A 14,027-nucleotide genomic window follows, 5' to 3' on the forward strand; every position below is an offset into this window, starting at 1 on the left:
TTCTCGGCCACCATGAGAAGGACGTCCTTAGGGAGCGCTTGATAGATGGCGGCAAGAGACATTCTAACCTTCCGTTTGTCGACCTCATCGAACATCACAACTTCCCACACTCCTTATTCTTGTAAGCTTACCCGCATCTTCAATGCCCACACCGAATAGTTACTCTTTGTGAGTAATAGATATGAGAGTTTTATGTTCCCTTATCTTCCGATCTACATTGTTGCCGCATCTCTGCTTGATCTTAACGACGACATGTTCTTCAGATATGCTCTGATACCAATTGTTGGCTCTAATTATCGGATATTCTAAGAACAATTATGAAAAAATGAACTCTGGAAAATAGACAACAATTTGTTAAAGAGGAAAAGTCTTAAGACTCTTAAGTGTTGTATATTAACATTTACAAACAACCCTTATAAAGGGATAATTAGTCTAGAAATCCTAAATTACTTATACATACAAGCCCAAATTCATTAATAATTAAATAATCCCTAATTTAATAAAAGATAATAAAGGCCAACAACTTTTAATTTGCTGACAATCAATACTATAAGTTTGATTTTTTTTTTTGTTTACTTAGACCTAAAGTCTTGAAAGAGAAAGTCGATGAATGGATTGCGCATATGTCTATGATGGAAATTCTTATTACAATGCTGGATGAGGTCATGTCATACAATTCAAACACATTGAAAATAGAGATGGTTATGAAAATGTACCTTAAAAAAATCCTATAAAACTCGTAGCGACCATAATTACTCCCGAAATTAACGGAAAAATGACTTTACAAAGATGATAATGTTGAATCCCATGTTTCTCGATTTTCCGATATCCGGAATTCTAAAAAAACATTAGGCTTGAGTATTAGATATTCATGATTGGGTGTAATAATTTATTTAAATTTCATTCTCACATTGTTAGGGATGATTTTATGGAGTTTCTTGATTATTTTTTTACTATATTAAATTAAATAAAAAATTATTAATTATATTTTTGTTTATATTAAATTAAATAAGAAACAAAACTTAAAAAAAATACTACAGTAACATAAAATTCATAAATAAATTATTAAACTTTTTTTAAAAAACGAGAATTTAAAAATTATGAGAAATAAAAATAGATAAAAAAAAGTAAGATGAAATAAAAAGAGAAACTAGTATAAAAATAAAATAAAACATTTAGGAATAAAATAATTTTAACTAGTTTAATTAATGGAAAAAAAAGAGAGAAAATATATAATATTTAATTAATAAATATAGAAAAATAAAATAAAAAATAACTATGGTTTAGTTAAAATAGTCTAAATGAGCCAATTTTTGATAGTACGTAGGTTTAAATGACCTTTTATTAGTAAATACGTCTAAATGAACTAGTTGTACAAGTACATACATCTCTAAGTGAGTTTTTTTTATCTCTTCATAACTTGTTTTTGGAGTACTTTTATAGCTCTCTTCCAAGTGTGTCACAAGAAAATAAATTTTATCATTTTAAAAATATATGGCAAAATAGAAATAGAATCAGACCTATTCCCGAAACGCCTTTCTGGATATTCCTCAATGTCCCCGCTATTCACGGAACGTGAGAAGCGGATGATTAATCATCCGCTTCCGGAAGAAATCGAAGAATTTCTTGGGAATCCTCCAAGATCCATTCGTTCTTTTTTCTCTGACAGATGGTCAGAACTTCATCTGGGTTCGAATCCTACTAAAAGGTCCACCAGAGATCAGAAATTGTTGAAGAAACAACAAGATCTTTCTTTTGTCCCTTCCAGACGATCGGAAAAGAAAGAAATGGTTAATATATTCAAGATAATTACGTATTTACAAAATACCTTCAATAGAAAAGGCAAATCCCTTATGATACACCAGATCCGGCTCGGTTATTGATAGAATGAAAAGATCTTCCATTTCTTGAAATCTCTCTTCTGATTCAAAATCGTGGTGTAACGTGTATCCTCCCCTGTTCCGGTCATGGAATAGATGAAATAAATCAAAAAATTGATTTTTGTTCAAGAATGAAATCTTATTGGAACTGTCCATATCCGGTTCATCCTTCGGAACCATATCACATCCTGGATCTGATGAAATACGATGAATTGAGACGGTATTTTGTAAATACGTAATTATCTTGAATATATTAACCATTTCTTTCTTTTCCGATCGTCTGGAAGGGACAAAAGAAAGATCTTGTTGTTTCTTCAACAATTTCTGATCTCTGGTGGACCTTTTAGTAGGATTCGAACCCAGATGAAGTTCTGACCATCTGTCAGAGAAAAAAGAACGAATGGATCTTGGAGGATTCCCAAGAAATTCTTCGATTTCTTCTGAAAGCGGATTGGTGAAATAGTACCTCTCCCCCAAAAAGCATGTTTTTTTTACCGATGCACAAAGAAAATATAAATATTCCATTCCAAAAATAGAAAGTTCGAAACAATTGGGATTTTTTTGGAAATTGGATGCAGTTACTAATTCATGATCTGACATGTACAGAATGAAAACTTCATTCTCGATTCTACGAGAATTTTTATGAAAGCCTTTCATTTGCTTCTCTTCGATGGAAGTTTTATTTTCCCAAAGTGTATCCTAATTTTTGGCATAATTCATTAAATCTCCTAGAGCAAAATACCATGGAACTTTATTATTAAATTATCAAGACTATAATGCTTAAATATCAACCTTTCAAAAAATCTCGACTTGATAGTTTATATCATCACTGCCCAACTTCCTCTTGAATCTCATAAACAAGATGAGAAACTAAATTATGATATAACCTATAAAAAATATTATTTGTCCAATAGACTACTTTTTAATTTTAAATCAGTTACTATTCAAAAAATTATGAAACAAATTATTTTTGTGTTTAAACGCATTTTAGAAATTTTATTTTTTTAGTTTGATGTTTAATTAAATCTGATAAAGGGCACTAACATTCTATTTCACGTGTTCACACGAATGGGTGTCCTCTACACAAATTATTGATCATTTATTAAAAATACAACTTTTACACTTTTTAAGAATAATCATCCAAATCATATCCACATGTATAAGGTACTAGCATAATTAATATCTTAAATTTAATAATTGAAATTAGTTGTTCATATTCATGCGTCTAAATTTGTAATGATACATGTAATAAATTGTTAAAATGTAAACACACCTATGAACATGAAAATATTCTAAATAAAGAAGTTTAGTTTTTTAAATATAATTAGGTTTTATTTTAGAACAATAGAAAATTGATTTTCTTTAAGAATTTAAAAATGCAAATTATGAGTGAAAATTTAATGAGAAAATCAAAGAACTATACCTAACAAGTCGTAAAAAATCATTGTTGTGTATTTTTGTTAAAACATTATTCTAAAACGTTTATATTTTTAGAAAACCATAGAGAGCCTATAGAGAGCCTTCAAAGTGAATAATTAAAAATAAGACAAGATTTCCAAGAAAACAGGCCCTAAATGGTCAGGTCGAGCGGCAACCAGCGGGTCGGGCACCTTGCAAATAATAGGCGCGAAAGACCAATTGACGGAGGAAGAACTGTGCTATGTCACAAGGGAGGCTGGCAGTGGTCCTCCATCAAAAGCCGATTTTTCGGTTGCGAGGCAACTGTTCAATGAAGAGAAAGTCATGACGAAACTCCTCGCAAGTGGCGATGAGTGTAATCACACCGATGTGTGGTACCTTGACAATGGAGCAAGCAACCATATGACGGGTCATCGAGAGAAGCTCAATGAGCTCGACGAGAAAATTACCGGAAATGTGAAGTTCGAAGACGGAAGCAAGGTGCACAAGTTTCTTAATTCAGCCTGCGGAAAAAACTATGTGAGCAGAGATGCCGTGTTCGAGGAGGAGAAGAAGTGGGAGTGATGCAAGGACAACAACACTTAGAATTTTCAAGACTTTTTCTTCTTTAGCAAATATCTATTTTCCAGAGTTTCATATCTTCATAGTTGTTGTTAGAAAGATTCAATAGTCAAAGTCAACATTTGGTATCAGAGCTAGATTGAAGAACATGTCGTCAACAAGATCAACCAAAGATGCGGCAACAATGAAGATTGGAAGAGAAAGGAACGTGACGCTCTCATATTCGTTACTCACGAAGAGTAACTACTCGGTGTGGGTATTGAAGATGCGGTAAACTTACAAGCACAAGGAGTGTGGGAAGCCGTGATGCTCGAAGATGTCGACGAACGAATGGATAGAATGGCTCTCGCCGCCATCTATCAAGCACTCTCTGAGGACGTCCTTCTCATGGTGGCTGAGAAGGATTCCTCCAAGCTAGCGTGAGAGACGCTAAAGAAAATGCATGTTGGAGTGGAAAGAGTCAAGGAGGCAAAAGTGCAAACCTTGAAGACACAATTTGAGGCGATTCGTATGAAGAATGGGGAATCGGTGGATGATTTCGCCATGAAATTGACATCCATTGTGACTGGTATTCGCTCGTTGGGAGAGAAGGTGGAGGAGATCTCCGTCGTCAAGAAGTTCCCTAGAGATTTACCACAAACATACATGCAGATCATTACAGCGATCGAGCAATTTGGTGACCTCAAGAATATGACCGTCGAAGAGATCGTCGATCGTCTCAAAGTCCACGAGGAGAGACTTCGCGTCTATGAATACTAAGAGGAGGAGCACCTATTGCTCACGCATTATGAATGGATGTCACAAATGAAGAAAAATGGAGAAGACGATTTTTCTTCTGGATCGTCAAGTCGAAGCGACAACGGTGGAGATAATCGAGGTCGTGGAAAATGGCAAGGTCAAGGGAGAGGTTGTGCAGAAATCTCACCTCGACAAGAAGATACCAAGCCCCGCAAAGACGAGAGCACAATGAAGTGTTACGCTTGTCAAAAGTATGGGCACTATGCGTCTAAGTGCCCTAACAATAGGTTTGACAATGAGGCAAACCTCACTAGCTTCTATGACGAAGAGCCAACATTAATGTTTGTTGAGATAGTGACGAAAACTTTACCCGAAGACGATGATGCAAACCTCGCTAGCTTCTATGACGAGGAGCCAATATTAATGTTTGCTGAGGGAGACGAGAAAAAAAAACCTTAAAGAGTTCAGGCAAGAACCGTCCAAGGAGGAACTAAAGGTGGTGTTGTTCAATGAAGAGAAAGTCATGGAGAAACTCCTTACAAGTGGCGATGAGTATAATCACACCGATGTGTGGTACCTTGACAATGGAGCAAGCAACCATATGAAGGGTCATCGAGAGAAGCTCAATGAGCTCGACGAGAAAATTACTGGAAATGTGAAGTTTGAAGACGAAAGCAAGGCGCACAAGTTTCTTAATCCAGCTTGCAGAAAAAACTATGTGAGAAGAGATGTCGTGTTCGAGGAGGAGAAGAAGTGGGAGTGGTGCAACGACAACAACACTTAAGATTTTCAAGACTTTTTCTTCTTTAGCAAATATCTATTTTCCAGAGTTTCATATCTTCATAGTTGTTCTTAGAAAGATCCAATAGTCAAAGCCAACATTTGGTATCAGAGCTAGATTGAAGAACATGTCGTCAACAAGATCAACCAGAGATGCGGGGGCAATGAAGATTGGAAGAGAAGGGAACGTGACGCTCTCATATCCGTTACTCACGAAGAGTAACTACTCGGTGTGGTCATTGAAGATGTGGGTAAACTTACAAGCAAAAGGAGTGTGGGAAGCCGTGATGCTCGTAGATGTCGACGAACGGATGGATACAATGTCTCTCGCTTCCATCTATCAAGCACTCCCTGAGGACGTCCTTCTCATGGTGACTGAGAAGGATTCCGCCAAGCTAGCGTGGGAGACGCTAAAGACAATGCATGTTAGAGTGGAGAGAGTCAAGGAGGCAAAATTGCAAACCTTGAAGACACAATTTGAGGCGATTTGTATGAAGAATGGGGAATCGGTGGATGATTTCGCCATGAAATTGACATCCATTGTGACTGATATTCGCTCAATGAGAAGCTCAATGAGCTCGACGAGAAAATTACTGGAAATGTGAAGTTCATAGACGGAAGCAAGGCGCACAAGTTTTTTAATCCAGCTTGCGGAAAAAACTATGTGAGCAGAGATGCCGTGTTCGAGGAGGAGAAGAAGTGGGAGTGGTGCAACGACAACAACACTTAAGATTTTCAAGACTTTTTTTTCTTTAGCAAATATCTATTTTCCAGAGTTTTATATCTTCATAGCTGTTCTTAGAAAGATCCAATAGTCAAAGTCAACAAGTTACGATCCTCGATCAGAAAGGAGGCCACGACCTTCGGTCGCAGTAAGAACCTTGGGTCAAAAATGAGGTCAGCATCTTCGGTCGTCTTCCTTCTCCATCCAACTTATAACTCATCTATATTAAATTTGGCCAAACCGTGTCCATCTAATTTTTGCAACTCCTAGCTGTAACCATGAAGCGTCACCATCATCATTGGATCACCTCTCAACATTCAAACCGCTACAAGTATACCTAGAGCTTTTTTTCGACAACTCGCCGAAACACACAAAGTTCTAATCGATAACACAAAGTTATCAAAAGTTTTTTTTAACCTGGAGGAGCTATAACTAGGAACCATTTCCCAAACTAACCTTGTTTGTCGTTCAACTTCCCAATCTAACCTACTTTGTTCATTTATTCCCAAACTAACCTACTTTACTATTCAAACTCAGTTTTTTAATTTTTTTAAAACTTTTTTATATTTAAACTTAATATTATATATATATATATATTTAAATTATTATTTTTATTAAAATATTTAAATTATTATTTTTATAAATTTGATTATTTATATTTAAATTAATTTTTTAAATTCTTATTTTTTTATAAATTTGATTATTTATATTTTAATATATATTTAATTTTAATTATTATTTTATATAACTTTTTATTTTTATTTTAAAAAATATTATATAAACGAGAATGGTTTAAATATAACAACAAAAACATTATAAAAAAAACACAATAGTTCAAAGTGTCACCAAATAAATTAAAAAATAACAAGATTAAACATCTGAAAAACAATAATAAAAACATAAGTAAAAAATATTTATCAACGAACAAACAAAACATAACATAAAATAAAATATAGTGTTAACGATTTCAGATATTTCAATAAAAGACGTTCTCAATTGGGAGAAATATGATAATTTTATTTTTAGTGAAATTTTGAGAAAAAGAAAAACTAACGAAGTCAAAGTAGTGTATTCAAATTGAGATGGATAACTCACAAAAGATTATAATTGGTGGGAAGTGTAACCAAGAAGGTTATACATGAATAATCATATTATAATTTGCGAGAGGTGTGACCAAGAAGGTTATACGAAAAGTAATCAAAGATTATTTTGAATAAACTTGTCAATAATTTAGGAAAGAACTATAGTAATTATTTTTATAAATTATTAAATTATTATATATGGTTATGGTTAAAATATATTAGTATTTATTAGTTATTTATGAGGATTGTAGGGTGAATATTTATTATAATATAATAAATAATAATTGAAATGTAAATGTATATATTAAAATTATAATTATAATATTTATAAAAATAATAATTCAAAATATAAATAATAATGTAAATATATACATCCAAATACAAATAATCTAATTTATAAAAAAAAATTTAATAAAAAAAATTAATTTATATATATATATATATATAATAATAATAAGTTTACATATAAATAAATTAAAAAAATAAAAATAAATAAGAAAACTGAGTTTGAATAATAAAGTAGGTTAGTTTGGGAATAAATGAACAAAGAAGGTTAGTTTGGAAGTTGAACATCAAACAAGGTTAGTTGGAATTGGTTCTATAACTAGCGGTAAAACTTGTTCTAAAACTACCTAGTATAGCAGACCGCTTAATTAATCTGGAAATAAACATTCTTTAAAATAGATTGAGCTCAATAATGTGAATTACATGTCTTATATTCTTCTCACCCAAATGATGAATTCGATTAAAATTTCTCTTTAAATTCATTGATTTAAAATAAATTCAACTCGACTATTGACTCGCACTATTTGTTTATTACAATATTAGAAAAAGAATTATTTAACATGTAAGAATATTTAAAATAAATCAGAAATTCGTTAACATAGTGTATGCCATAAAAATAAGTCCCTTACAGACTTCTACATTTTTCACCCAGTCCACTTAATTTAACTAATTCTTTGAGAAATTTGAAAGAAATTCAGTTTAAGCTTTTTAGCCTTTCTAGTATTTTAAAAAAAAAAAATACTTTTTTGGATTTTATCTTTTTTCTTTGTTTCTAGAAATTCTTTTTGGTTCGGTGCTTAATTACATACAGAAATATGTATCAAGAATATTTATCAATGATATGTACTGTATACATGTTCGTATGAAAAGTCTTTAATACGCAGTTGTTAGTTTTAGACATGATCACATTTTACTAATTGTGTAAGCGGTTCAGTTGGTCGGTTTATAGACCGAAATGTACAACCAAACGGATGACATCAGATTGCCTAAATCACAAACCATAAGTTTCGGTATGTTAGTTGGTTCGGTTTGACAGTCGGTTCAGTCAGTTTATTCGGTTTGGTCAGTTTCAAATATTTATTTATAAAAATAGTTAAATTACAAAAATTTAACTTTATTAATCTGATGTAAAGTCGTTAAAATTCAACATAATTTATTATTTATAAAAAATGAGAGAATCTGCATCAAATAACAATAAACATCAAAGTCCATAAAGCGAAATCCCAAACGAGGCACTCAAATATGATCATACGATTCCAAAGTCTCTAATATACATAGATAATTTATAACACAAGAATTGGTTCTCTCTCTTCAAAAGAGAAGAACTTCATCTTTAAGCCCTAAAGTAAAACTTCTTTCCTGAGACTTTTTTCAAAATCGCTATGGATGAATCCTATCTCTCTCTTCCTGAGATTTTATTTTACTCAACTATGGATGAAAAAAAGCCTCCAGATCTAATTTCTAGAATGTAGCAACAGATAATGATGGCATGATAGATAAATGCAGCCGAAGACGAAGAGGCATCCTCATTCACTAGGTTGATCTCCTGATCTGCAGCGTCGAACTCGAAAAAGCATAAGGAGAGTGAACGAAGGATATGTAGAGTTCCATTTAAGCTTAAATACAACCGATCGGGTTGGTCAATCGGTGTCACGGTTCCACAATCAAAGAACCATACACCAAACCGGATGGGTTTGGTTCACGCTATTTCGGACCGCTGGTTTCTGGGTTTCACCGGTTTGGCTTGTATGCGGTTCGGTTAGATTCGGTTCAGTCGGTTCCCAGTGGTTCAATCGTTTACTTACAAGCCTACCTTTTACACTACTTTGTTTGAAAAAACCTTTTCCGTATGCATTAAAATCAATTCTTAGTATAGCTCAAAAAGTTATGTCTAATTACATTCCTAAATCATGCTTCTATAGTTAAATCGTCTTTCGCTCATATTACGAACATTCTAGCAGCCAATCAAACATCCAAGCGAAACACCTAGACCAACAACCAATCTTCTACTTTCATGATGAATTTGTGAATATATAGCTTGATAACTCAAATCGATCATCTCGATTGACTGATGATTCTTTCGATGTAGCCAAATATAACATTCTCGGTCACTAATGAAAATAACGATCAAAATAACAAGTTATGATGTTGTGTAGACCAAACTACGATTAAACATCTAGTGTGTTTGTTTCATTCTTATTTTATACACATAAGCCATCATATAATTTTTGCATTATACTTAGGTTATGCATGAAACTCTCATGAATGGCGATCAAAGTTAATCTAGCTAACAATTGTGTAATCTGCGTGACAACTCGTCGAACAGACTTTTAGTCGGAAGGAACATTCGGAAAGAGTACCATTTTCTAATTTTATTAAATTTGCATCATCGATGATTTAACTCTCCTAATGCCTTAAAATTAGTTACGAAGATATTTACATATTGCTAGGGCCACTGTCCTTCAACCGGAGCTCAAGGATGTCACCAAAATTCTGTTTAACTTTTCGGTAAAAATGAAAACAAGAATTTAACCGATCGAAGTGATTAAACTAAATTAAACGTTCGAAAAATTATATTAGCTTCCACGGCAAATTTTCAGTTCCGGTGAGAGCTTTAGGCTGAAATGGTAAGTTCTTGTTAAGAGCCTTTTAGGCGCCATCTTTTCTCTCTAATGTAGGTTCGACCCTTCTACTATTTTTTTCCCTCCTCCTAATCTTTTTAAAAGAAATTTTTAGTCTTTAGTCTTTTCTCTTCTTTTGGATGTGAAGATTGCCTCTTATTTATAGTTGTTTGGAGATTGGAGATTCATTATCCTACCAATGTGGGACAAATACATAAGAACTTATTTATTCTACAATCTTCTTTTTTCTCTCTGTTTTTTTATTCTTCTAGTATCTTCTCTTTTCCCCACATTTTCTTTATAATTCTAATTCTAAAAATCTCTAAATTCCACGTGTCGTTCTTGATGTCTGAGTCGTTTGTGTCGTTCATACCGTCCAAGAAGTCAAAATAGATTCGTTGATGCTCTTTCCACACTTGAAGCCATGACGCAAATACCTGAAGTAATCAAAATAAAGCCTCTCAAGATTTGGTAGAGGCATAACCAGATTTACATGAAGCAAGTTGTCGCCAATGCCGATATTGCTGCTAAACCTTGGTTCGAACCCATTTAGTCTAAGGAAACACGAGCACTTCGCCAATTCCCCACTAACTTAGTTATAGAATACATTCTTTATTGTTGATCCTTTGATACAAAAAATATACTTTGTGTAGACCAAGGAAAATATACATGAATCATGGAAGAAGTCTATGTATGAAATGACACTCTCTAAAAAGATTCTTTACATTGGATTATACTGGTAGAATCTGGAATAAGATTGCATTGCTTTCATCAAAAATATAATGAATGTCATATTTATGCTAACCTAAAAAATACTTTCGCTTCTCTTTTGTATAACATGACTTCGCATTGACCATTTTCTACATGTGATATTGATATCATCGGAAAAAATCCATCTTTCTTTCTTCCAATGACCACAATATATTTCTTATTTCCGTCGACTATTTTACCAAGTGGGTAAAGGCTGCCTCTTTCAAGGTCCTCAAATCTTTCCACGTGGTTAAATTCATTTAAAATAATATCATTAGTCCGTATGGGGTTCCCGATTCAATGATCTTTAATAACGGTCAACGCGTTCATGATAAGGTCCTCGAACTCTTCAAAACATTTAAGATTGAACATCACACGTCTTTATTTTATAGACCACTAACCAATGGAGCGGTCGAAGCTAAGAACAAGAATGTGATCATTATTCTTAAGAAGACAACCTAAACGTAAAAGGATTGACATGAAAAGTGTCTTATGCTTTATGGTGTTATCGAACGACCGTCTAGACCTCTACAGGAGATACACTCTACACGTTGGTCTATGGTATGGAGGTTGTTCAACCCATTGAATATGAGGTATCTACCCTTAGGGTATACTTGGAAAGACATGTCATCGAGGAAGACTAGGTAAAATCTCGATATGATCAATTATCCCTCATGGAATATTAAAGGCTTGATGCTTTGTACAAGACCTAAGTCTATCAACGACGCATGTCGAAAGCTTTTAATAAAAAAAGGTCAAGTCTAGACCTTTGATTGCCAAAGACTTGGTTCTCTATAAAACCCGATAATTTCAAGATTCTAGAGAAATTCCAACAGTAATGGGAAAGATCATTTGTCATCAAGCAAGTTTTCTTGGAGTGATATTTGCCTAGATTTTCTTGACGACGATGAATTTATGGTTCCGTACAATTTTGACATGCGAAAAATTCAGATTTAGTCATCTTTTGAAACGATGATTTCCCCCGACAAGTCATGCATTGAACATTCTAAGACCACTATTCCACATTAAGGTGATTTTTTCGGAATTAATGCGTCAAGGTGCTTTCGTGATATCCTTTAGCCTAATTTCTAAGCACATTCTTATCATATAATTGTGTTTGAACTCCTCATTTGTTTCAAATGAGGAGTATTTTGAAATTTTGTTCTAAATACTTCAACTTTGCACGCTAAGATAACCTCTCATGGATTTTATCCCAAAACCTTCCAGCTAGTTGTTAAGGTCAAAGTTGCAAAACTCATTTCAAAACCCTTCTACATGAGTTAATGTATTCTATCTGACATCTTAGTTTTCGATCTCCAAAATCAAAATACATGCGGATCTAATTCCTCTGTTTATAAAGATATGTAGGAAACATTCTAGTAGGTTAAATTTCTTTTTATTAAAACCTCTTATTTCATAGAAGCGAAACCTGAAATCCTCAAGTTCACCCTAGAGGCATTTTTCGGAAAATACATAAATATGATTAACATCACATGCATCATTTATTTGACCAATAGTAAATTTCACATCATTGTTTGAGTAGAATTCAATTAGAGGCTATGTCAAAATATTAAATTTATTTCAAAACCCTTCATCATCATGCTAAGGATTGTGACTTCAAACTATTGTTTTTGGTTTTGAAAGAAAGAAAACGGAAATATATTTGAGGATAGGTAGGCAACCTATCAAATATATTCGATCAAAATCATACGGATCTTGTTTTTCTCGATGGTGAAGAAGGTTATAACCTCTCATCAAAATAACCAAGGATATGATGATAGGTTGAATGACTATTTTAGCGGTAGAGTACGAAATTTCTCCCAAAAATACATAGTGAGGCCTTCATCTTTTGATTTTTTTTGAGTATCTTGGGATCGCTAAAATCATTTTGGTTACATTGAAGCTCATCAAGATATAAGCCTAAACCCAACATTCACTAGATTATGAGAATTGTCCAGTTTCTTACAAATTCTAAAGAAAATATAGATTGATTTGAAACTATAGACATAAAAATTAATGAGTAAAGTATTAATTCAGAGATTGAGACATTGAAATCATCATTGAGAAAATTTCTAGGTGTTCTTACATTGTCAAACATACCAATGATACTAAAAAAAGATACTTCCGTGCAAGTTAAGGTATTGAATTGGTCGTTGGGAAATCTCGCTTGGCCTACAAATTCTGTCAAATATACCCCGATTGTCACACATGCTTCTGTGTAGGTTGAGGCATTGAAAGCATCGTTGAGTAGATTCTCTAGGTGTACTAATTCTTTCATTCACACCCCGATTGTCATATATACTCCTTGTGGTTGAGATATTGAATTCGTCGTAATGCAATTTCTCTATGTGTACTAATTTTATGAGATATACCCTAAATATAAATTAAATCTAGAGTTTTCAAAGATTTCTATGTAAAAATAGTAATAACATGTCGGAAGAAGACTAAACTCTAAAATACTTGGCCAAAGATGGTTCCTCGAAAAAAAGAAACATAACCCCGTTATAAACCTCAAACCTCGATCATCTGATGACCCATTTGAAACGATCGCTTACATATGTTAGGAATATTCTTTGGGAATTCTTCTCTGTAGTAAACAAAGAATGAGTTGAAATTAACCTCTTAAAAAATAGTCCATAACTTCTCATGAGTTCTTAAAATTTGGATATGTTTCAATCTAGATATAATCACGCGACAATGAGGTTAGAGTCTCTTCACATATGATGCATCGCAAAAATAGAAACATCTTAACCATACTTGGGGTATTTTTCGAGCATGCATCCAATTGTATTGGCCCTGAGCCATCAAAGACAAGAAGTAACAAATTATTTTTGTTCCAAATCATTATTTATTTGATATATAGTGATAGTGCTTCTATGGTTGGTCACTTGAATGAGTTTCATAGTGTTCTTGATCAGATGTCTGGAATGAGTATAAATTTTGAAGACGATGTTCAAGGACTTTGGTTATTGAATACTCTGCCTGATTCATGGGAGACTTAGAGATGGCCAAAAGTGGTGTCTTAAATGAAGAATTGAGACGAAAATCTCAAGGCTCTTCATCACAGTCAAATGTGTTTGTTGCTGAAAACTGGGAAAGACAGGATAATAGAGGTGAGAAAGATAAGTCGAGATATAAGAGTTAGAACAAGTCAAAACACAAGTCAACTGAATGTTACCATTGTGGT

The sequence above is a fragment of the Impatiens glandulifera genome, chromosome 4 (genome assembly GCF_907164915.1).
Source record: "Impatiens glandulifera chromosome 4, dImpGla2.1, whole genome shotgun sequence".
In the NCBI taxonomy this organism is placed as follows: domain Eukaryota; kingdom Viridiplantae; phylum Streptophyta; class Magnoliopsida; order Ericales; family Balsaminaceae; genus Impatiens; species Impatiens glandulifera.